This window comes from Trichosurus vulpecula, chromosome 2 (assembly GCF_011100635.1).
Source record: "Trichosurus vulpecula isolate mTriVul1 chromosome 2, mTriVul1.pri, whole genome shotgun sequence".
NCBI classification, from domain to species: Eukaryota; Metazoa; Chordata; class Mammalia; order Diprotodontia; family Phalangeridae; genus Trichosurus; species Trichosurus vulpecula.
The window spans coordinates 231,869,349-231,883,473 of NC_050574.1; the positions used below are offsets into that span (position 1 = coordinate 231,869,349).

The following is a 14,125-nucleotide window of genomic DNA, read 5'->3' on the forward strand; positions in this document are numbered from 1 at the left end:
ATATATACACACGTTATACATATGTATATATGTATATATATGTAAACTATATACAGGATAAGTAGGAAATATTTAAACAAGAAAAAACACTGGAATTAAGAAGAGTTAGGGAAGGCTTTCTATAGAAGGTGAGATTTTAGTTGAGATTTAAATCATAGATCTTTTTTGTGTATTATTATTATTAACATGAAGTCATTAAAAAAATTCCTTATTTGAGTTGGTCAAAGAAGATTGTCCTCCTTAAATCGTGTTTTTCCTAGGGCTTTGATTCTAGTCAATCATGGATTGACTTCACTAGAAAACCTAATTCCTATTACTATGAGATCTGTGTTTCCTAATTTGGGAGAAAAGAGAGGGAATAAACTCTTATTAAGCACCTACTATGTGCCAGGCGCTGTGTGAAGCACTTTAGAAATACTGTCTCATTTGATCCTCACAACAACCCTAGCAGGTTGATGCTTTTGTTATCCCCATTTTACCATTGAAAAACCGGAAGCCGTCAGAAATTAAGTGACTTGCTCAGGGTCACACAGCTAGTAAGTGTTTGCAGTCCTAAGTGAACTCAGCTCTTCTGACCCTGGGCTCAGCACTCTATCCACTGTGCCTTTTACATACAATAAAATGGTTAAGAGAATTATGTTGGGGAATGGAATACTGCATTTAAAGATTTACATGCTTCCAACAGAAACATATTAGCTATGTTAATAAGTTTAAATGCACAAAAGGAATTTAAATATGAAAATGAATTCATCACTTGTTGACAAATAACATTTTACACTTAATGTTGGAGGAGGAACGTTTCTCAGGAAATGGCCAGTCTCAATAAATATGCCAAGTACTCCTATAAATAACAAGTGACCGTGTTAGTCATCAGCTTATAAACTATCTGAATTCAATCCACACTAAGTAATGTGGGTGCTAAGGATATGGCTAATAAGGAAACTCTGGAGCCCAAGAAAAAAGCTATAATCAACAGAAAAGGAGAGTGAGTGTTTGAAGATTAAGGCAGAAAACAGATGGGTGGTTTTGCTTCCCTTTTGCTTAGGGGCAGTAAGGAAAGAGGGTGGGGAGAGTGGTGTTTGTTGTACTCTGTAGTTACTGATCTTAATTTGTAAAAGGAAGTCACAAAACATCTAGGTGAGTGTTTCAAGGGGAGAGTCTGAAATGGACCTGGGCTATATCACTGGCCAGGTTTCATGGCCACATCTCCTTTCATTTTAAGGATGATTTTATTGCACAGCTGCCTGGATTAATTTCATTGTTAAATACATGGCATACATATGCATACATGTATACATATATATGGATGGATATTTACATATGTGTGATGAAATTAAACCTAGTAACCATGTAATAATATATGTACATATATTATTGGGTATATATGTGTATTTATATAATATATATTAAAATCTCCCTCTTCTTCAGACTAATAATATATGTGGGGCACAAACGATTATTAGGCTGTAGGTAGACAATGTATTTTAATAAACATAATGAATAAATCAATAAATTGGGTTTCAGACTATTATTCTTTTTTAAACAAATACTAATGATTCAACATACCATGTGTCCTTGTTTGAAGACATTACACATGTGGTAACCATTATATTCACCAGGTAGGTAAGCAGGGAACAAATTTCTCTGTGAAACATTGTTCGTTTGTTTTTTTTTTTTCAAGTACAGGAAAACATGCAGTAATTCTAATGTGAGCAGGCTACTTTTCCCTTAAATTGAAGCATGTTAAGTTTTCCTCTAAAGAAAAGGAGAATGAAAAAAGAATGTTAGTACCACATCATCACCCATCTCTTTCTAATTACCCAAATAGATTTTCCTTTCTAGGAAATAAAAAAAAAGGAAAGCAGAATGGTGCAGTAGAAAGTGTGACAGATTTGGAGTCATTGGAACTCGGTTCAGATCTCAGCTCAGCCACTTATTAGCTACATCTTCTTAGGCAAGTCCCCCAGACTCTCTGGGCCTCAGTTCCCTCCTCCTTAAACATGTATATATAACGTGTATGTATATATACTGTCATTATATATATATATATATATATATATATATATATATATATATAAAACGGCTATATATTTAAGTATCTATCTGCCTATATTTATCTATCTCATGACAATTTTCTTTGTACAGTGCCTACATATAGTAGACGGAAGGTAACCGGACAAAAGGCGAATCTTTGTAGTCATTCCAGGTTAGTGACAATAATCTCATGGGGACAAGACTGATCATTCTGCAACTATATTTGTAATTTGCTTTGGTTAAACCAAGCCAGTATAATATCTAATAGATTTAAACATTGGCAACCTCTCTGAGGTCAGTTGGCCAATGCCCATGTGCATAACTAGTGTTGATGGCTACCACTGCCATTCTGAATAAGACGGCAAGATTCTGGAGGACCTGAACTGCATCTGTAGGATTGAAGCTGTACTATTTTCACTATACTATTTCACTATACTATTTTCACTTTCTCTGTTGGTTTTTTGGTTGGTTGTTTCCTTTTGTTCTGTTTCTTCTTTCACAACATGACTAATGTGGAAATATGTTTTACATAATTGCACATATGTAGCCTATATCAAATTGCTTTCTGTCTTGGGGAGTAGCTGTAATACTAATTAAGGTGGGACTTTTTTTTACTGGTTTGTCTTTTAGCACTTATTTAATCAAGTGCCCTTGATCAATCCTGCCTTTGTTTGTCTGATTAAATTAGGAGTCTTTGATGACCTCCTTGCCTCAAGGGAAAGCCTGGTTAGCATGGATTTGAGGCATATGGGCAGGGGAAGCCACTTCCATCTGGACCTCTCTGTATAGCTTTCTCCTTCATGAGCTAGGTAGCCCTAAACTCTAATGAAGGGGATCAAGGACAGGGGATCTTTCCCCCAGGGAAAAAACTCTTCCAGACTGGATTCTGTTTATACTCTAAACAGAATTCAGATTTCCCAGTTGTTCTGGATCCTACCCAACCTAGTTAATGAGCATGTGCCTTGTGGGTTAGGAGTAATCTTATACTCAGTCATGCCCTTCAGTAACTGACCTTTTCTGGAGTGGGGTCTTAATAAAAATAGGAGGAAAAGTATGGATCACAAATTAACAATTTGTTATTAATATAATAGTATAATATTAATTTCTCTCAGCTGCCTTGCCTTAGAACACAGAGAGATTAAGGAACTTGTCATAGCTAGTTTATGTCAGATGTGGGACTTAAACCTAGGTCTTTTTGGATTTGAGGCTGGCTTTCTATCTCCTATACTATGTTGTTTCTCACATACAAATAATGTTAAATACTTTCTGATGACAGTCAATGTAATTCATTGAGAATTTATTAAGTCCGTTCAATGGTTCAGACACTGAGCTGAGCACTGAAGATCCAAAAGACAAAAAAGGAAATAGGCCTGGTCCTCGAAAAACTTGCATTTTCTTCAGATTTATCCATTAGAGGGGAAGGAAGAGGAGAGAAGGGGGAAGAAACAGTCCTAGTCCAATAGAGGAGGAACAATTCCCCTCTTGCTTCAAGATATAAAAGTGCAGGGATGCTCCAGGCTACACAGCTTCTGTAGATTTTCATTGGTTTGTTTATTTACCCATCAAGAACCATAAGGACCTTTACTGCATAAAATGCCAAGTGTGGTGGTAATTGACACCAAACGATCCATGTCTACCAACAAATAAAAAACTGAAGTAATAAACATAGAGAGATGAGTGTTTAATGACCTTCAACAAATTTTTATTGTAAGATCCATAACAGTTAACCATACACATTGACATCTCTGGCCTAGAGCACTCTCAGCTTTCAAAGTCAGACAGAGACCCAAATCTTCCTTTGCGCTGCTCCCTCTTGCTATATGGTGGCTTATGAATAATTGCTTGCACAACATGAGTCTTAGCAATACTTTTTCCAAAATCATCAGACTCCAGTCACAGTCTATAAAATCCATAAAATGGGCATTTCCCCCATCCATATTCACTAATGCTATTACTTTTTATTCCTTTCCTATGACACGTTGTATCACCTGAATGAGGCATTAATAGTAACATGTATGTTCAGGGTATTTGCACCCAACTCTGAAATATCTAGAGAAAAGGGAAAAATTCAGCACCTCCTCTGCCGTTTGGATCCATTATATCCAAATACCTCACTTATGGATTCTTTCACATATTTAGTATAATTTTTTTTGCTCAAGTGAATTTTAATCAGGAGGTTTTTTTTTTTTACTTTGTAAAGAGAATCTCAGAATTCTCAGTGAAGAAAGGTTCCATTTTTTAAAAATTGGGACTACAATAATAATACATTTTTATACAACACGATGAATGCAAAACACCTGCACATAATTGGTCTCATGTTATCCTTACATTACTCCCTTTCCTGTTGTTGATTATCACAATTTATCCTGGATCTATCTTGTTCATACCTAGTTGTTTGCATGTTGTCCTTCCCATGTGAGAGCTCTGTGAGCTCCTGTGACAACAACTCAGCTAGCAGCAGCTGTTGAGGTGTAAGACCCAACAAGACCAGCAAGAAGAGCTGCCAGCACAGGTTCTTTGATCTGCTTTGAGTAACTTTAAGGGGTTAACAATCTTACTTTAATCAAACATACATATATAACTCACTTAGTTCAGGAGGAAAAGCCAGCAACCTGAACTTCAGAGCAAATACAAATAAATTACAAACATACATTATATAAACAGAGCAAATACAAACCAACATCTGTGTTAGCAAAGCTGATACAACGGCAGATAAAACGGCTTGCCCAGAGTCTCAACACTCCTTCCATGAGTGACCTCCAAGGGAAAAAAACAGCAACCTCTGAGTTTAAGTACTCTGTTCGGGGTCAAAGGGCATCACAACATGTGACTCAAACCCATGTAAACTAGGCTTTTCCTTGAGGCAAGGAGGTCATCAAAGACTCCTAATTTAATCAAAGAAACAAAAGCTGGACTCATCAAGGGCACTTGATTAAATAAGTGCTCCAAAAGAGAAAACAAAAAAAAAAAGTCCCACTGATACAGCTCCCTGAGGGCAGGAACTGTCTTTTGGTTTTCTTTGTAGCCCCTTAGACTTAGTACAATGCCTGAAACATGTATGGGCTTATTGACTGTGAGTTAGTTGGTCCATGAATTGTTATAGATGAGGAAGCTGAGACTCACAAATAGTTAGCAAATAATTGAATTTAGACTTGTACCCAACTTTTCTGATTCCAAGATTGGCTCTATTTCTACTACATCATGCTGCCTCTCAAAAGAAAGAGACCTAGAAGATTAAAATTATTTCAGGACCACTGACCATTTCCTTTGTGTTCATTCTGGCTTCATTGTCATGTCCAAGGGTCTGGGATCTAGTGCTTAATGGCAGGTCTGGTTTAGCACCACAGAGTCAGGAGCAAGGTTTAGATCACTTATGCTAGCCTTGGAATTTATGAAAGACAGCATAGCATAATATAGAAAGAATTGGCCCTACAGTCAGAAAGATCTGTGTGCAAGCCTCACCTCTAGCCTATACTGTCTGTGTGACCCTAGGCAAGTACCCTGACCTCTTAGAGACCCATTTCTCTAAGGCAATATTTGAGTCTCATAGCAAGTGCCAATGTCCATTGGTAGAGGGAGTTTCCCACCCCTCCTCCCTACCAGGAATAAACTATACCAATGAAATCACAGATCTAGTTTTTTGTTCATTTGTTTGTTTCGTTTTCCTTTAGGGTCCTCATGAAATTCAGAGTCAGGGTGAGTGATCAAAATTTTATCTCTGGCCCTAATTATGAAAATGCATGAAGCTAGATCTGAAATGAAGCACTAGTCCACATACACCAGACCAAAGTGAAATCAGACTCTCTACAAAGTGGCAGCTTGCTGTAATGGATAGAACACAGGAAGAGCCAGGAGGATCTGAGTTTGAATCCTGCCTTAGATACTGAATAGATAAGTATCCCTGGACAAGTCACTAACCTCTCTCAACCTCAGTTTTCTCATCTATAAAATGTGAATAATAGCGCCTAACTCCTAGGGTTGGGGTGAGGACAAGATGAGACAATACAGGTGAAGCAATTCATAACCTAAAACAGCTATACAGGATGTCCCAAAAATCTTAGTATAGCTTTAAGCTACAATAGCTAAGATTTGGAGGACATACCATATCAATGTAAGCTATTATGAAAGCGAATAGTAATTGAACCCGAAAGAAACCTAACATTCTATTGTTTCTTTTTTAGAGAAAGCATAATATAGTAGAAACATCACCAAATATGGCAATTTCCTCTGAGTCTTCTTTCCTCATCTGCAAAATGGGAATTAAAATACTTGCACCATGCAATTCACAGGACTTTTTGATCAGAGACTATATATGTGAAAGTACTTTGTATCCACAGTATTCCAAATAAATTTAATATTATTGTGTTTTTGTTTATTAAAACATACAGGCTACTAACTAATAATTATCTGTATCCCACAAACATATAGATCACTTGAAATTAAACCTATTATTCAAACAATAAAATCATTCAATGAAAATGAAATCTGGAGAGAAAAACTGTCACAGTCATTTTAGGTATTCATTAAGAAACACTCATGTATGTGTTTTGTCTCTTCCTTTTAAAAATTGAGAGCAACAAAACAAAGGAAATTACGAGAAAGTATAAAATGTCAGAGCTCTATATCACTTATTGTATGCACCAGTTATTTAGCATATATATTGCTCTGTGCTATTAGTTTTTCCGTTTCTTCCCCTAGATCTTATACCCTCAAGAAGATACTAAGCTATAGAAAGCAAGTTTTTTCTGACTCTTTTCTCCCTCCCCCCACTATGCCCAGCACATGGCAAGTACTCAAAAGAGTTTGCATATTTGTTGATTGGTTAGTCGATTGAATAAATCAATGAAAGTGGCATCCAATTGGATGTCACTGGGTTAAAGTTGTCTTAAATATCTGGATCATCCTTAGGAAAGAGATCAAGCAAGCGTCTAGTTTCTGTATCTCGTCTTTATATCCCCCATGCCTAGCACATCATAGCCACTGAATAAAAGAATGCTGAGTTGGATGATCGAAGGCAAATTTGTCAACACAAAGTAATATGTAACAAAGGTGGAGCTCTCCCTGGTCCTGAAGCTCCAGGTCTGAGGAAAGTCCATTGCTTCTGGGCAGATTTTTATACTCCCTGTGACTAGACAATAGTTAGTATACTAGCCTAAATGAACTGCTGTTTATTAGGAGCAAAGAGAGTGTTAGATAATACAGAATTTGAAAATAGCATAGAGGTCATCAACCTAAGATAGCTTTTCTAAGTACAAAAAATATTTCCACAGTAACATTTTTGGCAACAAGGAGTCTTGTGCCATGGACAGCTTGAGCTTATTTTTAGAAGTGTGCTTTTAAAAAGTGTTCTGTTTTGTACTATATTCATTTTGAATGGTGGGTTGTCTTTGCTGCCTCCATATTGTGATTACAGAACTGTAGGGCCGGGAAGGGCTTCTAGAACTTTTCTAATTAAGTATCTGACTGAATAGTCTAAACTATCCTTTAAAAAATTTCTAAATATAATCTATCTGGAGAATGAGATTCTAGCCTCACCCCTGATTAATATGTTCCAATATTTCTCAATCTTCCCAAGCAGAGTAACCTTGGTTAATGCCTAACTTGAATTCTACATAGTTGGAGTCCAGTGACTGGGCTTTGTATTGCAAAATGTTTCCTAACTGCCATTGTTGGAATTTTCCCAGTATGCTGCCTGCCCTATCCATCCTGTGTACATCATGCATGGAACTTCTGCCTGAAAAATAACCACATGATAAAATGTCCTTCTAGCAATTTTCAGGAAATCTGAAGAGAAAATATTAGAAGCCAAAAATCTCTGCCAGAGAATAGTAATAATAATAATTACTATTATTTATATAGTACTTTAAGGTTTATGAATATCTTATTTTATCTTCCCAACAACTCTATAAAATAGATGCTATTATCACCACCACCCCCATTTTACAGATGAAAAAACTGAGGCAGACAATCATATAGCTAAGTGTTTGAGGTCAAATTTGAACCCATGTCTTCTTGATTCTGGGTCCAGTACTCCATCCATTATGCCACCTAGCTGCCTCTGCAAAAGGGATTTGTGAAGCCCTTCTATGGGCTTTTGGTTGGAATGTCATTATATGAATTTCCTATATGATGAAATGTAACAGGCAAACAGTAGAAGGTTTTTGATTTTTCTGGATATTTATATAGCATCATGTTCTGAGGAAATAAAAGTAATTTACACTCATTTTCTCAGCCTGCAGATCCCACATCCCCACCCCATTCCCCAGCTTTCCCCATACTATGGCTACACATAAGGCTTTCAATGGCTTCAAAGGGAGTTTGATACATAAAAGGAGAGATACAGGTAGGCAAAATTAGACACATGGTGGCATTAATCTCAAAATAGCTCCATGAGATAGGTAAGAATGAAGCTTCATTATATTCAATTTAAAGGCAGAGGAACTAAGACACAAAGGTTAAGCAACTTCCTCTAACCCAAAATGGATCCATCAGTATAGATTAGTATCCAATTTCCAGGATACAGATCAGAGCTAGGATAGGACCACTCTAGCAGCCAGGAAAAATCAACTATTATCTTGACCAGCTCAGCAATTAGGGGGAAAAATCAACAGCCATGCTTGCTACTCTCCCTAGTTTCATGTTGTCTTGAAAACTGAACTCTGCTTCAGCCAAAATCATGCCTTTCTATGGCCAGGGACTTTTTAGCTCCTCCACTCTCCCTCCTTCTCTCCTCCCCTTGCTCTTTTTTATGGCAGAATCACAAAGATGACATAGAGCCTGAGAAGGTTCATTTTGACCTAGGAAAATTACCTGGCTGTTTTCAAAGGAACACTGTGTCCAAGTCTGGAAGAAGGAAAGAACATCGCATTCTTATTGCAGAGCAGTAAACATTTTCTATACCTAAATCAAATTCTCAAGTCAAACTTCTTCATTTCCAGTTAGTTTCATATGGGGGTATATTATATAATTGTGATTACAAGATGCACGTCAAAAAAAATTCCACGCAAAACGAAACTGAATATTAAAGACAGCCCTCTAAAACAGGCTTTCGATCTTTAACTTTAGAGTCAAGCCAGCCTAATCATGACAATTTTATTGTTCTGCCATGAGGCCAGGGCCAGTTAAAAAACTTCCCATGTGCGATATTCCATCTACAAATCTGAAACCAACTAACCACCAACGATCAGAGTATAGTACTACTGAGTCCAAAACAAGATCACCAGTACAGACCTTGCAGTCAGTTGGTTTGATAAACTGCACAATCACAAACCTCCTTTTTAAAACCCAGGCAGATGCCTTACGGAGAAAGGCCATTAACAATTCAATTCCATTCAATCCAACAAGCATTTGTTAAGTGCCTATGTGCCTGCCATTCACCCTTCTAGATGCTGGGGATGCAAAGACAAGAGTGAAATGTACCCTGCCCTCAAAGGGCTTACATTCTACTGGGAATTTAAAACATGTTCACAGATAAGTAAGTGCAAAGCAATTTCCAGGGGAGTATTAAGAGTTGTCATATCAGGAAAAGTCTTCTGTGGCAGGTGGCACTTGAGATAGATTCAGCTTTATGCATATGATTTTTATATTTGTTTATACTGCCCTAACCTCTCTCCTGACCTACAGTCTTGCATTTCCAATTGCTCATGGGCCATATAACTGAATGTCCCATAGACAAATCAAGCTCAACATATACAAATCAGGTCTCATAATCTTTCCCCCTCAACTTGCCCTTCTTTCTAACTTTCCTGTTACCATCAAGGGCACCTCTATCTTCTCAGCTATTCAGGTTTGCAACAATAGTGTCATCCTGCCCTCCTCATTCTCACTCCAATATCCAATCTGTTGCCAGGTCCTACCAATTCTAACTTTGTAATATCCCTCAGATAAGCCCCTTTCTCTCCACTGACACTGCTACCACCCTGGGGTGGGTGACCCTCACCACCTCACATCTGGAATATTGTGATTATTTACTTATTGGTTTTCCTGATTCAAGTCACTTCTTATTTCAGGCTATCCTCCACCATGCTTCCAAAATGATCTTCCTAAAGCCCCTGACACCCTCTCTTCACCAAACTATAAGGGCTCCCCATTATCTCTAGCATTATGGAAAATCCTCTGTTTGGCTTTTAACCTAGCCTCTTCTCACATCTTGTTCCCCCAGTGTTATCTGATATAGTGATATTATCCTTCTGGATGTTCCCTTGAACAAGATATTCCATCTCCTGACCCAGTGCATTTTTCTCTGGCTGTCCCCATACCAGGAATGCTCTCCCTCCTAAACTCTGCCTCCTGGCTCCTCTGGCTCATTTCAAGTCTTAGGTAAAAAAATATCTAACCTTTTACAATGTCTTTCCTGCTCCCTCTTCATGTTAGTTAGTGCCTTTCCTCTGTGATTACCTTCCTCCTATCCTGTATCTTATATGTACATAACTGTCTGCATGTCATCTTCCACATTACAATATGAGCCTGAAGGAAAGGACTAGTTTTGCCTTTCTTTGTATCCCCAGGGCTTAACAGAATGCTTGGCACATGGTAAGTGCTTGATAAATGTTGACTGACTAAAATAGAAATTCCAAGAGTAAATGGAGAGAAGGGAGAGGGAGAGAGGGAGAAAGACACACAGAGAGAGAGACACAGAGAGAGACAGAGACACACAGAGAGAGAAAGAGAGACAGAGAGAGACAGAGACAGAGAGAGACAGAGAGAGAGAGGAAGAGAGAGAGATAGAGAGAGAGAAAGAGATGATTCCTGGCTATAAACAAATCTGGATGAGAGAGTGTGATGTGGTTTGATCAGTATAAATTATAACTCTATCATCAAAATTGGGAAAACACCTCAAAAAGCATGCCTCAGGTTAGTAAACAAGATCTTCCTACATGGAAAACATTGTCATTATTATCATTGAAAATTGATAAAAATCAGTCAACAAGTCTTTCTTAAGCATGTATAATGTGCCAGGGACATACTGGGTATTTAAGTGCAAAGAATAAAACAATTTCTGCTCTCAAGAGATTGCATTTTGAATGGAGAAGACAATGAGTACACATAAAAACATATATAAGTATATATATATGTACATATTTATACACACACACATATATATATATATACACACATACATATATCATACACAATAAATGCAAAGATGATCAGTACAAATAAAGGAGTTAAATACTAGGAAGGCACTAAGCACTGGGAGGAACAGAAACAGGTTTGTGTAAGCAGGGCTGATTGAGCCTCATCAGGAAGGCAGAGAGGGGTTCTGTGAGGAAGAGGGATGGATGGAGTGCATTCCAGGTCTGAGGGACAGTCAGTATAAAGGGACAGATGGGAGATGGACCATTGTGAATGAGGAATGCAAAGAAGGCCAGTGTAGCTAGATTACATAGTGCTGGAGGGAGAGTAATGTCCAGTAAGTCTGGAAAAAGAGTTTGGGGCCAGAGTATGGAGTACTTTTAACGTCTAAACAAAGGAGCTTTTAGTCTATCCTAGAGGCAATAGGGAGCTCATAGAGTTGGAATCACTTTGGCATTTCTGTGTAGTATGGATTGGCGTGGGAAGAAGAAATCGAAATGTAAAGGAGAAATTAAGTTAGAAGGTTGGATCTGGAAAACAAAAACAAAAGGCTGAATTATTGACACCCTTTTCTCATCCCCTACCATAGGAGCAGTTTAGGTACAAGAGAATACTTCTAAGGGCTTATTGAGGCAGTTAAGTGGTGCAATGGACAGAGAATCCTGCCTCAGACACTTATTAGCTATGTGACCTTGGGCAAGTCACTTAACCTCTCTCTGCCCCAATTTCCTTAAATATAAAATGTGGATAATAATAGCACCTGCCTCCCAGGGTTGTTGTTAGGATCAAATGACATAATATTGTAAAGCACTTAGCACAGTGACAGGCACAAAGCAAGTGCTTAATAAATACTCATTTCCTTCCTTCTTTCCTATTTTTAACACAGCAAAACCTTGATCAACTGAAACCCAAACAATCAGAATCTTGAACCAGATTTTTTCCCATACTATCATTAACAAGTGACAATGCACATTTCAAGATCTAGCACGTGGATCTGTATGGAGAAGATATGTAATAAGTGGCTGTTGAAAGAATTATTCAATAAATTCAACAACTCAACAAACATTCATTAAGGTATAGGCACTGGAGCTTCCAGTACAAAAATGAAGAGTCCCTGCCCTCGATGGGCTTATATTTTGCTGAATATAGATACGTTTTCCTGAAGGGATACATTCTCCGGTATAAATGCTAGGTATGCAAATTAAGGCATTCATCCCAATATCCAATACCTTCAGCATCATTTTCACTCACTATCTACTCTATATGACCCCATTTGGGGTTTTCTTGGCATAAGTACTAGAGTCGTTTGCCATTTCCTTCTCCAGCTCATTTTACAGATGAAGAACTTAGGCAGAGTTAAGTGACTTGCCCAGGGTCACATAGCTAGTAAGTGTCTGAGGTCAAATTTGAACTCAGATCTTCCTGACTCCAGGCCAGGCACTATATTCACTGTGCTATCTAGCTGTCCACAACTATAGTATTACATAATGAAACTTGTTGATTAAGATGACCCTGAGATATTTTAAGAACCTTATTAAGTGAAGAAATACGAATGGATGCCTGGTTTGACAATGATCAGGAAGTATGTGGTAGCCTGGGTTCCCCATAAGATATGGCCAAAGTTCACCTGCTCCAAGAGACATAAATGTTGCGCGATGATCATTATATTGACAGGAAAAGTATGACAAATGGAGTCTAGAAAAATCTTCAACAACAATGGAGTCAAAATATTGTTTTTCCTTAACTCTTAATTATTCAGAAAACCCAAATAACCCAAAGCACCCTTCCTCTCATATGCTAGCAAATAATAATAATAAATATTCTTGTTATTCATGAGTTAACTTGATGTTTTACTCTGTAGCTCTACAGGAATTATAATACTAGAGAGCAAGGTGTTATATACTCACTTGGTTCTCAATAAATATTAACTAATGATGGTGATAATGATTATTTTATTAATGAATCTCTTCGATCAATAAACAGTTTGCTTCCTTGTGATCTATTGCAGACTGCATTTCAAAATACAATAGAGGGGTGTGTCGGGGTTAGTTAATCATACTCAAGAGAGGTAGCCTTCTATTATTGGTGTTCTTATAGCATTTTTTTCTCGCAGTGCTATAGTTAGATCCAATATTCTAACTTCCAGGAATCGAAAATTAAACCACTCATGAAGAAACTATTCATATGGAGTCCAAGAAAGTATTTTTTCAGAAATGTAAATCTCTTATGTTGGTTATTTTAAAACTGTTGAGATGGAAAGGAGACTTCCTTGTATTTATGGGCTCATGAATGGCTCTCGTTTTCATGTTGCGCACCTTACCGGTATTTTAGGACTGTGACTTTGAGGAGAATATCCTTTGAATTCTCCATTTGTTGAAATACTTTGTGTTCACTTTACCTAAATTAAAATGCTTCGGGTGCTGCTTCAGCAGCACATGTGCAAATGTCAGAATGATACAGAAAAGATTCTTATGGCTCCTGCCCAAGAACTACATACACATTTGTGAAGCATTCCACATATTTTTTTAAAATGCTACAGAAGAACTAATTGTTTCTAGCACTCCTTGCAGAAAGCAAGAATTCCTACTTTACAGGTGAGGAGATTGAGGCTGAGGCTGATTAAGCCAGGTAGTAAAAGAGGCACTAATACAACTCAGGTTCCCTGATGCCTATCCTGGGGTTTCAATGGATGCAATATGCTAGGAGCTTTGTAATAAAACACCAAGTGTGTCCAATGTTATTGATAATAGCTGATATTTGTGTTGCACCTGAAACTTTACAAATATTTCACATTCATGAACTCACTAAACATTCATTAACTCATAAACCTATATGGTAAGTACTATAAGTATTATTTCCTTTTTACAGATGAAAAAACTGAGGCTGAGAATGGTTATGTGATGTATCGTGGTCATACAGAATTGTTGAAGGTGGAATAAAAACTCAGGTCTCTCTCCTGGGCCCACATCCAGCACTCCTCCTACTATACCACACTAAGACTAATTGATGTGACATT

General features: G+C 37.6%; 1 non-coding gene across 1 annotated transcript; it reads left to right on the forward strand.

Annotated features, from left to right (window-relative positions):
* The first annotated feature begins 13,526 nt into the window (after positions 1-13,526).
* On the forward strand, positions 13,527-13,632 carry LOC118840519. The gene has a single exon (XR_005009706.1). It is a non-coding gene; the product is annotated as a U6 spliceosomal RNA (small nuclear RNA).
* The last annotated feature ends 493 nt before the right edge of the window (positions 13,633-14,125 follow it).